Below are 11,385 nucleotides of genomic sequence, written 5' to 3'. Positions count from 1 at the left end.
GCATAATGTAAAAAAAATTCCGTAAAAATTACGGTTTTTTACCGGCAGCTGGGTTGGTTGTGCAAAACTGTAAAATTTGCGGAGAATACCCCTCAATAGAATGGTGTTTTACTATACAAGGCCAAATTTTTTCCCATAAAATTTACAGAGGGGCCGTGGTAGCCCGATCGGTAGAGTGTCGGATTCGGAGCCGGAGGGCCTCGGGTTCGAACAACGCCCCCTATATCTGGAAGGCCTGCTCACGGGCGAGTCACGTGGTCAAAATGAGGCCAGTTTCTCTCGCGCCGTGACTTGACGGAAATCGGTCGGGAAAGCGCCGTGCGTACAATGTAACACGAATTTAAATATTAAATAAAAAAAAAGGTGACGCATATCTTTTTCAATTAAATCACCAATCTAATAGAATAGACAGCTTATTTCTCCTTCACCTCACAAAATCACTTATTTTGCTAATTTTATAAGTGAAACTTGTGCGTTTTCCAGGGCAGAAAATTAATCTTCAAATTTTACTTTCACACGTTTTCAAAATTTCAAATAGACATTGGGGGGTTGGGGAAACTTGTACCGTAAATAATTATAAAATTATTTAGAGCGTACATTTTTTTCATGTAGGGTTATTAATAAATGAGAAATATTTTATTGAGTCTTGTTTAATTTGAAGTTTCCAAGTTTCTTTTTTTTGAAGAAATAATTATCTCTGATTTTTCAACTTAATCTGCTTTGGTAAAATGTTCTTTTGCTATAAATATCAAAATAGGCAATTAGTTGAAGACTTTTGGATGGAACTATACAGCTTTGGCAAATTAGTATAACTTCTTCAAAAGGAAAATAAATAAGTTGAGTCTACACATAAGTAAATAAATATTCCTAATATATTTTAAACAAAATATCTGTGAACAAATAAATGACTTAATTGTTTAAAGAGATTTTGCTTTTGTTCATATTGATGTAATTTTGTACTTTCACACAAGTAATCCTTTCTTGTAGAAAAAGTTCTGAAAAAAATTGAAAAAAAAAAAAAAAAAAAAGGAATGCTTAGCATATGTTATGCTTTCAACTAGCTTATGAATGTGATACTCAAATAAAGACAATATTTTAAGCACAGTAACTTTTATTTGCACATGATAACACATACATCACATAAAAAACACCTATTACCATTTATGTTACACATGAGGTCAAACAAGAGCTAACACTCAAATTATTTAGCTATTAGGAACTCACAATCAAAAACATGAAAAATTAAGAATCAAGTACTAACAGTTCACACTACATATGCAGAGGTGGTGGTCTACTATTTTACACTCATAAAGCACGGTTTAATTTAATTGACTCTTTTCTTTTTTATATACAGCATCAATAATGATTAATAATAATTAAATTTTAATTGATAAAACTTAAAATTATTAAATAAAATAGAAAAATTCAGTTTTTTTTTTTTTAAGGGTTTAAGAAGATGTTCATTTCTCTTTGTACAATACATTAAGAAACTTCATTGTCCATAACTAATTAGAAATTAAAATTCTGCACACTTTCACAATCAGGGTTGCTAATCAATTTTGCAAGAAAAATTCCCTATGATTTCCCTGCATGAAAATGAAACATTATAAACAAGCGGACACTGATATTTGAAAAAGAACATAAATATCTTGATAATTTCACCACAGGTTTTTAAAAAAAATTCTAAATAAGTAAGGGAAAATAAATAAGAATTCATAATAACTGAAATAATAGCATGGTGATTGAATATATTCAACTTTTACTCAAAAAAAAACTTCTTTTGACCATTCATTACATGGACCTAAAAGTGTGTAAGTGACCCAGAATAAAGATTATTGACGACTAATTTCATACACTCAAAATTATCATGAAATTCAAGAATCTATTTTTATGATGAATATTTTAATATTTAACTTGAAAATAAAAACTTAAGCAAAATTGCCATTTTTTATTTTACTTTATTAATATTATCATTATAATTATTACTAGTAATTTATTTGTTTTTTGGCGGTTTATATATTAGGAAATTGATTTTCGCAACTTCAATTTAAGAAGAAAAAAATTCCCTGTATTTTCCAGGTTTTTGAGGAAATTTTTGAAATTCGCTGGATGGTCAGTTCTTTATATATATATATATATACATATATTTGAATTCCCTATGTTTTCCCTGTTTCTTCAGGTTTCCCTGTGGCGTGGCAACCTTGACAATAATCGGCAAGGTACATCATAGTGTTTCCACCTATTCCCTAGGTTGTAATTTAAAAATAGTTTAGGATAATTCAGTCAAACTTTTACATTTTAAAAGATAACTCATAGAAACAATATAAAATTGCTTATTTATTTAGTGTGGACAATTTACGTGCATCTTTCTTAAATTTTTTCAGTGTATTTTTTTCTTTTTGATCTTTTTTCATTTTTTGAAGAGAATCATTTTGTTTTTTGCAAAAGTTGTTCAAAAATATATTAATGAAAACCCATACAATTTGTTTTACAAGAAACAGAGAATCATGACTCTCACATTCATCGATACCTAGAGAAATATCATTTTCATCCAGTACATCAAGAGTTAAATATTTTACAACCTTTCTGTGATTTTGACAACTGATAAAATTTGATTCAAAATGTGTTGACAACAATTTGTTTACAACTACATATGTGAATTGAGAAACACAAACAACTTCGGGATGTGGGTATTTCAACCCTCCGCTGTCTAATTTTGATATCCAATCATTGTTTACATCTGTGTCAAGGGGCTTATCAATGCATAAAGTTGATCGACATTGTTCACACTTTAGTTTCAATAGAACTTTATGAGCTGCATATCCACTAATGTATGTTAAAATTGGCAAACTCGATTGAGTACTTACCATTTCTTCCGGAGTGATTAGAAAACCATTAAAAAAAGGATATGAATCTGAGCTATCTTCATCTTCATCCCAATGTTTGTCCTGAAAAAAACTTAGTAACAATTCTCCACAACTTTTCAATTTTAACACAAGGGGTAAAATTGTTTGCATTCTCAATTTTGTTTCAGTGTCATAAATTTGACGTATACTGACATTGTAATTTGACCCTGCCAATGTACGGTAAGACCCAAATCTGTCTTCTAATGAGTCTGTATTTTCCCTGGTAAAAAATAATCGAAATTTAAAGTTTTAAAACAGTACTCGGCAAGAGCAAGCATAGCTTTTGTAGTATGGCTTATGGCTAGATGGGTTTGCTTTGTTAATCCACCAGTTGTACAATTCATTTCCTCCCATTTGTCTAACCAATTAATAAAGTTAGTTAAGAACTTATACTGAGCTGTGTCAGTATTTGGTGTGAGAGGCGTTTGGAACTCATCCCTTTTATGCTCACCCTTATACAAAGTTTTCACATTCATTATTGACCACCACTTGCAAAGAATCTGAATGTAGTCTGTAAAAATATGAACGGAATCAAATGAACGGAATCAAAAGAAAAATAGAAATATTTTCCTGGACTTCCAGGATAATCATACCTAACCCGCGACTCAAGGGGAGAGGCAAACATATTAACGGCCTTTTTATTAATAGCATTATTGTCAGTGGCTACTGATATGACATTAAACCCTATGGCAGCTAAACCAATCAAGATTTTTTTTATATATGAATGGAAATCGTCAGCATCTATGCTACGCACTGGCAAAATATGTGCCACATCTTTGTACGGAGACAATAAACTTTGGATCATAAATGTGAAAGCACTGGATGCAGCATTTGAGTCACTGTGGGACATACCAAATATTTCACTCTTTAGAAGTCTCATCGACTTTTCATCGAAGAATTCTGCTTCATGAAGAATGTCTTCTTTGCGAAAATGTAATTCATATACCTGAGGAATAGAAAACTCATCAATAAAAAAACATATGCAAAAAAAAATATTGAATATTACGAAAAGCGTTTAACTGAAAATGATAAAACTCAACGATATTGAACTGTATTTTTCTACTTAAAATCGGGCAGATAGGTGCAGAAAAAGATTTTAAAAAATCTTTCTGCAATAATAATTATCTGTCATCTTATAGATATGCGACAGGCGTCTCAGCATTGCATTGTTTACCTGATATCGAATGTTGCATAATTTTTAAAATTGCAACATTGTTTAACAGAATTATTACTTAGCGAAAAATAATTATGTTTCACTTTCAAATATATTTTGTTGATATGATCAACTATATTTGTTAGAACACCAGTGACATAGCCACGGGGGTCCAGACCTTTCTCCTAAAATGAGTAAGAAAATTCAAAAATAAAAGTGTCCACTCTTTTAATATTTTCCTATCGCATGCATAAGATATGGAAATCAAATCTGAGCGCATACATTCCCCAACTCTTAAATTTTGTTATGAAAAGCAAGTTTCACAAAAAAAAAAAAAAAGAAGACTTAATTGGGTTGTGCTTTTCCTATGAAAAAATGCCAAATGTCTTCGAAGAAGAGCATCGATTTGGATTAAAGATGCATCAAGTTTAAAATAGAAAATTTTTGAACTATTTTATGAAGTGTAAATGCATTTCCATTTAACATAGTAAATTTATTTATATATTAAGTATAATTATCAATTTAATTTAAAATAAATAAACCATTTCAAAAAAAGCAAAAAAATAAATAAATAAAATAATATAGTAAATGGGTAATTTGCTTTATGTTTGTCTGCAAGTAAAAACTGATGTTTATTATTATTAGTTGCATTCTGTTATTTACTTTATTACTTTTCATTCTTTCATATTTTATTTTCATATTGGTATGTAGGTTATATAGACCGCTGAGCAAACTCTTGTATTTAGATATCATAGCTACTTTATCATTATTAGCTGCATTCTGTTCATTACTTTATTATTTTTCATTCTTTCATATTTTATTTTCATATTGGTCCCCCGACACGACGACGCTTGGATATATTACTTCTATTATTTATAAGGCAATTTATCAGAAACCTCAAAAGTCGATAAATATTTTATTTTAAACATTTTTTAGTCGGGTATTTTTAGTTCTTTATTTTAGTTTTATTTAAGGTTTTTTTTAGTCGGGTTTTTTTTAAATTTTTTATTTTAGTTTCATTTAAAGTTTTTTTCAGTAGGCGATTTTTAAAATTTTCATTTCATGCTTTTTAAAGGCCTGAATTCAAACTTTCCCGGACGTGAAATTGTAACACGAGATTCTGTGCCACTGAATCTGCGTATTCTGACAATAGTTGCAATTCAAGTTATTGCTAACCGTAGTATGCAAAATATTGCTCACCGTTATATGTAACGTATTGCTCACCGTATGCAACATAGTGTTGGAAAAAGGTTTTGTTCACCGTGCAATTCGTAATTATGTTGCACAAAGTTATTGTAAATACGTGATCGTAATATACAGTCGGACCTCCATATATCGAAGTAGCAAATTGCCGGGAAAAAATTCGATATATAGAAACGATCTTATTTTAACATAAAAAACTTCTAAATCATTAAAACGTGCATGAAACCCAATTTATAATTTAAACGGGCATTAAATGAAAGATAACAATAAAAATATTAATTTTGCAGAAATTACATTTTTGCGCCTTCATACATCTTCATTCTTCGGCAAATCAACTTGATCTGTAACATTAGGGGATTTTCGTTTTGACAATGGAATCGAGTGAAAAGTAAAAAATCAATCTACTTAACTTGAATGATTTTTACTGAAGCTAAAAAGACTAGGAATGATACTCAACAGACAAAAGGGATAGCTTGAAACTGATTTTACAGTGATACTGGTTACAACTAAGATTTGAAATAAACTTGAGGGAATGTAAGAACTCCAGAACGGAACAACGACCGAACTACACACTCCTAAACCCCAGATTCCTCAAGTTTTGTAGCAACCTTTAGTGAACATAATTTTCTCCGCTAAGCTTCATTTTTCATGATACCAACAGTCTAAAGCAGAGAAAAACCTACGAGTATCTCGAAAAAAATTTCGATATATAGTAGAGACGTACCGAGTACTCGGAAACTACTCGGTACTCGGCCTATTTGCCGAGTACTCGGTACTCGGCCAAATTTTGATCAGATACTCGGCCAATACCGAGTAGTTGCAAAAAATTGAATATTGTCCAAGACAGATACTAAAATTTATAAAAAAAGAGCAAGAATTATATTCTGCAATCATTTACCATTAAAATTTATAAGTCAAATTTAAATTTTGAGAATAATGAAGTTTATAATGCTTCAATGGAATAAATCTTTATTTTAATGTCTCCAAAGTTAATAAAACTTATTTAATAAAAATTATGCAAAAAAGAAAATATGGTAATATATAATGATATAGAAAATATGGAATTTTTATTTTAAAATTGGATTTTTGCTTCAACCAAAAATTAGTTATAAGAAATATAAAAATATTTTTGCTTAAAAAATAAAAGGAAATGAAACAACGTTGAAAGTACAGTGCAGAAATACTGCAGACACATGTTTTGGCATTACAAGGAATTCTTTTTTTCAATGCACAAAATGGGAGCTCGTGGATTTAAAGACAAAACTCGGACTTTTTTGTTGAATGTCTTTACATTCTTTAGCTCACATGTTATGCACTGAAAAAGACATTCCCTGTAATGGGGGGGGGGGGCAGAAACACGTGTCTGCAGTGCTCCTGCACATTTGTTTTATCTGCTTTTAAAAATTATTTATATTTGGCAGTCTAGAACTATAATTGATTCGTATACAGTGAAAACCCTCCTAACGTACACCCCTCAAAGCAGACACCACTCTTATGCGGACAATTTTTAATTCCCCAGTTCCAATGCAAATAACATTCTTAAACCCCTGTCCTGCGGTCATCGCTCTATTGCGAACAAAAAAAATTGTCCAGTTAGTGTCCACATTAGAGGGATTTTACTGTAATTTGCCTTAATTCCAACTTGATTAATCATACCTTTTATTTATTTTTAATTTTAAAAATAATTTTTTTTGTAAAATTTTAGACAAACAAAACTGTTTATGTAATGCGTAATTAAATTTCAGCAGGAATTTAGTTTTAAAAACTATTATATGGACAAGGAGGTCTATACTACTATTCCATTAAGTTCAAAATTTATCACATGCGTGTAGATGGTTCTTCTTAGAACATAATTGGTACTTGGTAACTCGGCCGAGTAGTGAAAAGCCGAGTACTCGGCCGAGTAGTGAAAGGCCGGGTACTCTGCTACTCGGCCCAAGTGCTACTTGGTACGTCTCTAATTTTAAGATTCAAAAATATGTTATAATGCTTAGATAAGATGTGATTTTGTTTAATGCTTTGCTTAAAGATAAGGTTTCCATTATCATGTACGTTTTTAGTCTAAAATAATATGTTAACCAACTACTTTTCTGAACTATATTAGTCATGGCGTGTAAGAAAAACTCAAAATTTTTATTTTGTTCTAAACTAATTTTGGAGTAAAAGCAATATTACAAGAGTGAAAATCTGCATCACACACAGAAAGAGGGATCTATGTAGTTTTGCCTGTTGAGGTTAAGATAGTATAATGCAGTGTAGTTAAATTTAGAGCAATACATTTTAAAAATGCAAAATTAATTTATAAAAGTAAAATCAACTGATTTTAATTACTGATTTTGTTAAAAAAATCACTTAATACAAATCAATTGATTTAAATCAATTTAAAAAAAAAAATCACTTGATTTAGATCATGATTTTTAATCACTATTTAAATCAAGCTGATTTAAATCAACAAACCCTGATTAAACATGAATCTTGAGATACAATCAACTTATAAAAACCTATATTTACCCATAAAATCAAATATTAAATAAATATCTTTGTTATTTTTGGCCTTTACAACCTTCAGCAATGTGATAATGTTGGAGATACCATATCTCTCGAAAGGTTCGCTAAAAAAGAAAATTTAAGAAATTAAAAAATTGAATGCAAAATGAAGTACATATGCAAGAAAAGTAGGTACAAAAGTTGCCAGGAGAGATGCATGACATCCGTTCTCTCCGGGGATTTAAAAAAAAAAAAGAGGACTAGATAAATCATGAAAAAATGTGTTGGTCCAATATTCTTAACAATCGAAATAGTAATAGTTTTATTTCTATTATATGTTTTAAAATAATATTTTGGTTTGGAAAGAGTTAATTTTTTATAGTGTTCTTACTCAATGCTAACTTCATAGAAAAAATATTGTAAATTAATCTTAAAAAGGTAAACACGATTATAACAAAAGAAAAAAGATAACATTAAAATGCATATTTGCAATAAACTAATTTATAAAAATTTGCAAATTTGTGCAATTTAACACTGCATTTTGTTTTCTACTTTTCAGCACAAATCCATTTTTATTTCATAATTAATGCTGAAATTACATGACTTCATAAGCTTTGGTTTAGAGACGTACCGAGTACTCGGTAACTACTCGGTACTCGGCCAATTTGCCGAGTACTCGGTACTCGGCCAAATTCTGATCAGATACTCGGCCAATACCAAGTAGTTGCAAAAAATTGAATATTGTCCAAGACATACTAAAATTTATAAAAAAAAGAGCAAGCATTATATTCTGCAATCATTTACAATTAAAATTTATAAGTCAAATTTAAATTTTGAGAATAATGAAGTTTGTAATGCTTCAATGGAATAAATCTTTATTTTAATGTCGGCAAAGTTAATAAAACTTATTTATTAAAAATTACGCAAAAAATGTAAGTATAGAAAATATGGAATTTTTATATTAAAAATGGATTTTTGCTGCAAACAAAAATTAGTTATAAAAAATGTGAAAATACCTTTGCTTAAAAAATAAAACAACCTTAAAAGTACAGTGCAGGAACTCTGCAGACACGTGTTTTGGCATTACAAGGAATTCCTTTTTCAATGCACAAAATGGGGGCTTGTAGATTTAAAGGCATCCAACAAAAGTCGTATTTTTTTTGTTGAATGTCTTTACATTCTTTAGCTCACATGTTATGCACTGAAAAAGACGTTCCTTGTAACAGGGGGGGGGGGCAGAAACATGTGTCTGGAGTGTTCCTGCACATTTGTTTTATCTGCTTTTAAAAATTATTTATGTTTGGCAGATTAGAACTATAATTGATTGGTATACAGTGAAACCCCTCCTAACGGACACCCCTCAAAGGCGGACACCCCTCTTATGCAGACAATTTTTAATTCCCCAGTTCCAATGCAAATAACATTATTTAACCCCTGTCCTGCTGACACCTCTCTATTGCGGACAAAAAATTTGTCCTGTTAGTGTCCGCATTAGAGGGATTTTACTGTACTTTGTTTTAATTCCAACTTGATTAATCATACCTTTTATTTATTTATTTTTAATTTAAAAAATTATTTTTTTGTAAAATTTTTGACACAAACAAAATTGTATATATAATGCGTAATTAAATTTCAGCGGGAATTTAGTTTTAAAAACTATTATATGGACAAGGAGGTTTATACTACTATTTCAATAAGTTCAAAATTCATCACATGTGTGTCGGTAGTTCTTCTTAAAACATAATTGGTACTTGGAACTCGGCTGAGTAGTGAAAGGCCAAGTACTCGGTAACTCGGCCGAGTAATAAAAAGCCGAGTACTCGGTACTCGGCCAAAGTGCTACTCGGTACATCTCTAATATATAGAGATTTTTTCGATATATAGAAACAACTTTCTATGTAATGAACATAGAAATTTGCTGGGATTTCGATACATAGAAAATTTCGATATGTGGAAGTTCGATATATGGAGGTCCGACTGTAGTTATTGCTCACCGTATGTAATATAGAATTGAAAAAATGTTTTTCCCCGTACATTTTGTAATTAGAGTTGTAATATTCTGTTGTAAAAAAGTTTTTGCTCACTGTGCACTTCAAAATTATGAAACACAAAGATAATATAAATATGTGATTGTAAAATAGTTATTGCTCACCGTAGAATGACTGTTATGGCTCACCGTATGTGATGCAGTACTATTTATAAATTATTGCTTACTGTGCATTTCATAACTTATAGACGCAGTGAAAGGTTTTTTTGTAAATTACATAATGCATCATTCAAAAAATGAAGATCTTTTTCACAGGAGGTGAAAAACATCTCGGCTTTTATGTAAATGCAACTTCTATCCACTTGGCGATGAGGAAAACACCGCATGGATACCATATATGGCATTGTATCGCAATGAAAACATTGAACCTGGCGCGGGAACTGATCCTTTCGCCAACGGAAAATCGACGGGACCTTTATCGAACTGCATCCCATGCAACGATTTATGCTTGATGAGAACCTAATTTCTTCCATAGCTGTTTGTGCAAGATGTTGCTTTCGCTTTTTTTTTTTTTTTTTTTCAAATTTGAAGAGTAAAATATAAATAATAAAATTTACGAAACTCGTTATGAACTTTCCTTTCACAGTTTGAAAACATATCCACATAAAATATAACGTTTAAAAAATGTTCCGAGAACAGTCGGATGTTGAATGTTCTATCGAGCAATTTAGGCAAGTAATTTTTGGGTAATTTAGATACAACCCTTCAATTATTATCCTTACTACGATAATAAAGGTTACGAAGCTCGTTATGAACTTTCTTTCACAGTTTGAAAACATATATATCCACATAAAATATAATGTTTAAAAATATGTTCCGAGCACAGTCGGATGTTTTAATGTGCTATCGAGCAATTTAGGCAAGTAATTTTTGGGTAATTTAGATACAACCCTTCATTTATTATCCTTACTATGATAATAAAAGTAAAACTTACTTTCAAAGTTCGATGAAAACTCCAATCTTCTAGTTTTTTCTTGACGAACACATCAGCCATTTCGATCGCTCCCCGCTCCGCAAGACAAACGCGCCGAAAGCGTATGAACATTGTCGACACTTGTTCACGCTCTTGAGCGACGCGTAGCATGCGCAATAAGAAAAGAGTTCGAAGCTCGCGAGTTTTATTCTTGGAGGTCACGCTTATTATATTTCCTATTTATACATGAATATTTATCAAACCATGTTCTTGAAACGTTAGCTGCAGTATTAAATGATTGTATGCATCTTTATTCATGAATTAGTGTTTGATAATGTGTTGTATTCTTATATGATGACTTGGGTATGTTTGTATATGATGACTCTTATTTCTCGTATGTTTGTATTTGATGCCACATTTACTCATTTTTGAATCAATTGTATTCAAAAAAAAATGAATACATTCAGAGTTTCATTTTTGAATACATTTTTTTTAACAGTGTAAGTGTATAAATAAAGCTGTATGTATAATAAACGTCTTAATTTTTGGCTTTTGGATTTTTTTAAAATCGAACTTCGTACACTGCAGCCTGGAAATATTACTGACTCGAGAAAAAGTAGACGAAAGTTCAGTCCCAGATTTTTACGGGGGTGAGATGGAAGGGATTAATAAAATT

At 30.6% G+C, this 11,385-nt stretch overlaps 1 long non-coding RNA gene across 1 annotated transcript; it reads right to left on the bottom strand.

Annotated features, from left to right (window-relative positions):
- Window positions 1-1,815: 1,815 nt before the first annotated feature.
- On the bottom strand, window positions 1,816-10,878 carry LOC129224410 (uncharacterized). Its single transcript, XR_008580688.1, has 3 exons — window positions 10,731-10,878; window positions 7,774-7,874; window positions 1,816-3,852 (listed from the first exon to the last, which is right to left on the bottom strand). It is a non-coding gene; the product is annotated as an uncharacterized LOC129224410 (long non-coding RNA).
- Between the last annotated feature and the right edge of the window lie 507 nt (window positions 10,879-11,385).

This window comes from Uloborus diversus, chromosome 6 (assembly GCF_026930045.1).
Source record: "Uloborus diversus isolate 005 chromosome 6, Udiv.v.3.1, whole genome shotgun sequence".
Taxonomy (NCBI): Eukaryota; Metazoa; Arthropoda; class Arachnida; order Araneae; family Uloboridae; genus Uloborus; species Uloborus diversus.
Note: the sequence above shows the minus strand (reverse complement) of the source record. Positions and strands in the feature narration are given on the sequence as shown.